This window comes from Aythya marila, assembly GCF_965140915.1.
Source record: "Aythya marila genome assembly, chromosome: 1".
NCBI lineage: Eukaryota > Metazoa > Chordata > Aves > Anseriformes > Anatidae > Aythya > Aythya marila.
In genome coordinates this window covers 92,255,893-92,261,892 of record NC_139042.1, presented here as the reverse complement: position 1 = coordinate 92,261,892, position 6,000 = coordinate 92,255,893, and the positions used below count along the sequence as shown (strand labels likewise).

Sequence of the window (6,000 nt, the reverse complement as noted above, 5' to 3'; positions counted from 1 at the left end):
TCTATTCTTCAGACATATGGGAAAACTTTCAAATTTTTCTTTTTCTTTCAGGTTTTCCTTTCCACTGAAGTGCAATTAGGATGCATACCTCTGCTACTCCATTTAGGAAATTATTGCTAATGTCTTTTCCCAAGCCTTTTAAGACAGTCAGCATTGCTACTTCTACCAAGAAAGCAGTTGGCATTCATGAGATAAAAACGTATCTTTTGGTCAAGGAGAAGAATAAAGCAGTGTTAATATTAAGTTTTTCTCTGCAAATGAGTTTGTTTATTTAAGGAAACAAACAAAAAACAACCAACCAAACCAACATGAAACCACAAACCTAAGCTTCTTGTTTATGCACAGTTTATAATGACATAAAGATAAAACAGCCCAAACCTTTTTTTTTTTTTTTTTTTTTTTTTTTTTCCCAAACATCTGAAGTTCTTTCTAATCTGATATCTCAGAATGAATTCAACAGAGAAGAATGAAATGATTGAGGTAGATGGGACTACTTGGCTGCCTCCTCATTCCTGTCAGCTTGGATACCTTCATATTTTATCTTCTTATTCATGACTTTCAAGGCGATTGCTTTAGTGTAGGCTCTCCTCTAGTCTGCTTTCTATTATACCATGGTATTTGTAACTGTTCTGGTATTTGATTTCTATCTCAAAATGCCACTGTCCTCCATTCTCATATGACTACTCTCCAGTGATCAAATCCACAACCAAGGGAAATGAAATCTATCAGTAGCCTACCTCCCTGGTTTAATCTGCTTACTCCTCAGTAATTGTTTCTATAGCTACTTCTTGCACATCCACTCAGCCCTCTGGCCAATTTAGGAAGGGTAGAAATAAATGTAAAGTAACAAAAGAAAGTCTCCTGTTTCCTGATGGAAGCAGAATGAATTCTTCAAGATAAGATCCTCAGAATAAATGTTTTTCTTTTGTAATGTTAGATGGTATATCTCTTGGTTTGCATATTCCATTTATTATAAAACTGCTTGATTATATGTATTAATTCGGCATTGTCAGTACATTCTTGACCATTTTTTTCTGTGAGCAGGTGGCTGAAGGTACAATAGAGCTGTTTGGTCTCTATCCAGCAATCTTCCATCCTAACTACAGGGCCACAGATCATCCCCATAACAACAGGACATATGCAGTAGATTTGCCTGGGACTTCATCCAGTAGGTCTTACCCTAATAGACACCCATGTTGCTATAAATGCTTTTTTTACAGGTCCTTCTTTAGAAAATATGAGGTGATTTCACAGTTCCACTCTCCACCCTTCTGGAAAGCCCCCACAAGTGTCAAAGTAGCGTCCTACCAGCAAGACTGACCCAATTTTTCTGATTCTGAACTGACAGGCAATTCTTGGGCTTCAAATAAATGCCATATTCCTAAATGTCTCCCACAATTGCAGCAATATCTGTCTTTAGCTAGGAGTCATGGTGACAGTTTTACTGCCACCTCCATGTTCTACTGGCTACAGATTTTCTTTGTAAGCAGACTTTAGTACCCAGGTACTGACCTGATCTGGCTGGGGGAAAGGCTGTGCTGGCACCGTGGTCCTGTCTGCCCATCTCTTTTCCCGAAGACAACTCCTGGTGTTTCTCACTAGCTTCGTTGCGAGCTAGATGTGGTGATAAGTACCGGTCTGGAAACCGTGTAGTCATACTATCGTGGCACTGTGCCAGAGCTAAAAATTCCCATCAGCAGGCAGGACACGCCGTGCCAACTCAGCTCTACAGCTCCCAGCCCAAAGCTGGCCTACCTCCAGCCCTGTCTGAGGATGGCTGAAACGGGGCTCTACCTGTCTGCTCCCGTCCATACAGACACATCCTTCACAGCCTCTTTCTTTTTTGTCTCTTTGGGTATATATATACGTATATATATTTGTTTGCCAAAGCCTGATATAGCCAGGCTATATTTGGATTGCACCCAAGCGCTGATGTGAATTGCTTATACAATATCCCAGCTGCTCTGTTGGGAAAACAAAGATGCAAAACCAATAAAGGCAACTAAAAGCCATGATTATACCAGTCCAGGGAATTCTGCTACTTGCGTGGAATAATGTCTGAGTAAATATTACTTCCTATATAGTAAAATGCTATCTAAAACCCATTATTATGTAAAGAAGTTATGAACTTTTCAGATCCCCTAAGACAAAGAGGTCTCTCGGTGGCTATACAGATTAGCCTTTCCCATCTGTGCAACCAGGAATCATAAAATATGCTCATGCAATTTGCTGGAAAGAAAATAAATACATTAATCAGCTAAAGGATGCAATAGTTTGTATTCAGACCTCAGTTCAGCCGACGTCACCTATGCAGCAAACAAAAGACTATGCTGACATCCATTGACTTCAAAGTGTTTTGTGAAGTCGGGACTGGAGATGTTAAAAGCACCACTCTTGTTCAGCAGAAATACAATCTAGCTGTCCACTGGGAAATTAGGTTATATTTTCAGAAAGAAGTGCCAGCAGAGGTGTAAGTAAGCATCTGTCGGTGCATATACCTTTACTTTTGTTTGGTTTGGCAGAAAAAAAGCACGCCCTTTCCTATTTCTTTTACTATGAATGTTGCCAGAGGCTTAAAAAGCCAAGCTGCTGCCACAATTGCTACCAATACAACTATTTTCTGGACCATATCCCTCATTTGTGTTTTCTTCTAGAAAGGAACTGGCAAAACTCCCTTTCTGTTCTTTTCTGAGAGGCTCTAGATCATATACGCTATTTTTAAAAATGTTTTTTGTGCCTTACTTTTTAACCACTCCCTCCAGGCCATACATTTCTGTCTGTCTCCAGCTGATGTCTGGCCCTGCTTTGCTGCTCCCCACCAGCACTCTGTTGCACAAGCAGCAGCACAAAGCTCCCGTCACCCATTACATGCATATTCTTACCCTTTTTTGTAGGCTTCTGTCAACTTTAGCTGCTAGTGACCAGTGCTGGCACAGCAGAAAGCACCTGTGCCAAGTGTAGCAGCCAGCAGGACTGGGAGAGTACCTGTATTTTAATGGGAAATGCAGTTTCTACTTTAAGTAGGAAAAATACAAGGTTTTTTATGTTGTTTGGCTTGTGCTTTTTGCAAGTTGCTTGTAATGGAAGACAGAAAGATACTTAAGCAAGGCTAAATTCTTTAAGGAATTAAAAAGAGCCAAGCCAAAATACATTTTAAAAATATGAGGATCCTGCACGATGATGGTAGTTGCCATGATAATTTGGGGCGACTAGCCATGTACACAAACAAATGCACCATGATGGGTCTGACCTCCTCTGCTGTAAGGAGGTAAATCTTCATGCTTTATTGTGCACGGTGGTCCATGCTGTGCTAATGCAGGACTTTTTGATGCTGAGTCGCAAGCTTTTGCTTTCATCTCTGAATCAAGATCGGCGAATTAGAAGAATTATCATCATCAAGAATGTTGGCTTTTAAAGGAGGAACTTTGCAGCATTTGGGGGAGAAGAAGGCAAGTTTTTTCCTATGTGTGTGTTGTTTTTTTGAACCTCAGCTTCAGGACTCACAGATCACAGCTAGATAGCCGTGAGCCTGAGCAGGAGCCAACATCTGCTGGCGACAAGCAGGAAAGCAGCAGGAAAGCAGCACCCAGAGGCATTTGAAATGGTGCAGTGTAACCCTGAGACCCTTGCCCTCGCTATTTGAAGGGAGAAAGGCTGGGCTGCCCAGCGATGAAACCACCAGAGCAGGGGCGAGCTTCCCACCCCTGCAAGCCGGGGACGGCACATCACACGGACCTTCCTCCATGCTTTCCCTTCCCTCTCCTCAGACCAAACCCCAAAACCCGGCGGCAGCCCCACGCTTTCCCCGTCAGTTTCCCGAACCAGCCTGCCCCGGGGGGTTGGGGGGGGCTCCATTTCCCCCTCAGGGCCCTGAGCGGGGCCCGGAGCCGAGCCGAGCCGAGCCGGGCCGTGCCCGCCCTGCCGCCGCGGGGCGCTCAGCTCCCCCCGGCATGGCTGGGCTCGGCTCGGAGCTCCGGGGAGGGGCCCGGGCGGCCCGGCAGCCTCGCCCGGCCGCTGTGGGCTCGGGCACGGAGCGGGAAGGCGGCGGAGGGTAGGCTCGGAGGGACCGGGAGGGACACGGAGGGGACCGGGAGGGAGCGGGGGGGGGGGTGCCGTCCACCTGCCGCGCCCCCCCGGGGGCCGATCGGGAGGCGGCGCCCGTGCCCCCGCCGCGCCTTTGTGCTCGTCCCGGTGCCGCCGCTGCCTCGGCCTGAGGCCGGCATGAGGCAGGCCGGGCTCCCTGCTGCTCCCCGGAGAGCCCAGCGGGTCGGGGTGCTGCTGGTTGGGGTGCGGGGTCCAGCGCCTGAGGTCTGTGCCTCAGGGCGTCTGCAGCCCCTGCCCCCGTGAGGACCTGAAGGAGCTTCGTGTGGTGCCTCCCAGCACCCGAGCCAAGGGTTTTCAAGCATCTTCAGCGGGAAAAGCCGGTCCCAAATGACCCTGTTTTCCCCCAACAGGGGGGAGCTGAGCTTCGTGTGGGACGCCTTGAAGGAGCAGCGTGAAGTTTGGGAGGTAAGTACAGGGCGCAGAGGATGGCAGCGTCGCCTCACGCGTGGCAGGAGGAAGCAAGACTGCTCGCCTGCCATCAGGTGAAACGGGTACCGAAAATGAAAGGCCACGTCAAGAGGCTGAATTTCGTCCTCAGCCTTCGTTAGTGAAACCGAAATACAAAGGGCGCCCTGGTTATTTGTTGTGGCCGCAGCAGGATGTGTGCCTAATAACGCCTTCACCAGTTTTACTGCCACGAGTTTCTTCACTGTGTTACATTTATTTGTCAATAAATGCACAACCTGCACGGCAGGGGAGCTTGTGGAGTTACAGGGGACGGAGACATGGAGCTGAGAAGTAATTGAGAGCTTGGGTCATGCAATGCTCTCCAGACACGGTAAGACCAGTGTCTGCGTCCCCGCCTGCAGAAGATAAGATGAAATCACCCCCTGCCAAGTAGAGTTAGGGTGTAGCTCCCGAAAGGCTGCTGATAGTCCAGTCCTTGGACTGCTGGGGCCTCCGGACTCTGGATTTACAGTAAGGAGTCAGGAGGTGGTTGGTGGTGGTGTGCTTTTTGGTGTTTGGTTTTTAGAAAAAGCAGGAGGGGGTGTGAATATGCGCTGTGCAGCAGGTGCACAGCCTCCTGCGAACACCTAGCAATGAAACCTTTTATGAGATGGGTGAAGTCTTTTTGAGACTGTTTACACTAAAGCTGTTAAATAGTAACCTAATAGTAACCTGTTAAACAATTCCTTTTCTGTGATGGCGATTGCCTTATCCCATTATATTTAAAGGGAACCATTTGAAGGGGCTTAAGATATCTTCTTTATTTATTTATTTTGCTAGCTTCTTGCTTTTTTTTTTTTTTTTTTTTTTTTTTTTTTTTTCCCCAGTAAATATTTCTGCCCCCTCACTTAGAGTAAGGTCACTTAAATAAAAGTCTGTTGTTTGAGTTAACTGAGAGAGGAGGTGGGGTTGGGATTCTGAAACAGGTGTGCTACGGGTGGAAGAAGCTGCTCTGTGGTGGCTGGTCGTGCCCACCTCTTTTTTCCTCCTGCATTTCTTCTCCCACTGGAGCTATCCAGAGCTTACTTCAACCAAACATGAAATGACCGATAGGCATTTGTTAGTTTGAAATTCAGCTGATGTGACAGCTAGCCATTGCTGCGGTGCCACCTACAGCCCCTGTCTTTATGCTCCTGCTGCTTCAAATAGCAGTTTTGTGGCTGCAGAGTGAGTTCACGTCTTCTGTTGGATCAGCTGTTTCTCAGGGCAGGTTTTCTGATAGATCAGCCGTTTGGACCATCAGTGCATGGCTGCAAGGTCTGGCACGTAGGGAGGTGGGAAGCTATGGTTGGGCTTGGACGAGGGGTGAAAGGTAAGGTTATACTCTCCCTATCCCTAGCAGCCACAGAGAAGAGATACGAAACTCATGGCAGGAGAGGTGGGAATGATTACGGGGTTTGCTGATTAATTGCACAGCCTGATTCAGGGCAGGGGGGGGAGGTGGAACAT

The 6,000-nt window shown here is 47.2% G+C and overlaps 1 protein-coding gene across 2 annotated transcripts in view; it reads left to right on the top strand.

Moving 5' to 3' along the window:
* Positions 1-4,190: 4,190 nt before the first annotated feature.
* Positions 4,191-6,000, top strand: part of SLC37A1 (solute carrier family 37 member 1) — a 35,290-nt gene continuing 33,480 nt past the window's right edge. For both annotated transcript variants that reach the window (XM_082775054.1, XM_082775052.1), the window contains exon 1: positions 4,191-4,509. The gene's annotated coding sequence lies outside the window, so the exon portion shown is untranslated. The remainder of the gene's footprint in view (positions 4,510-6,000) is intronic.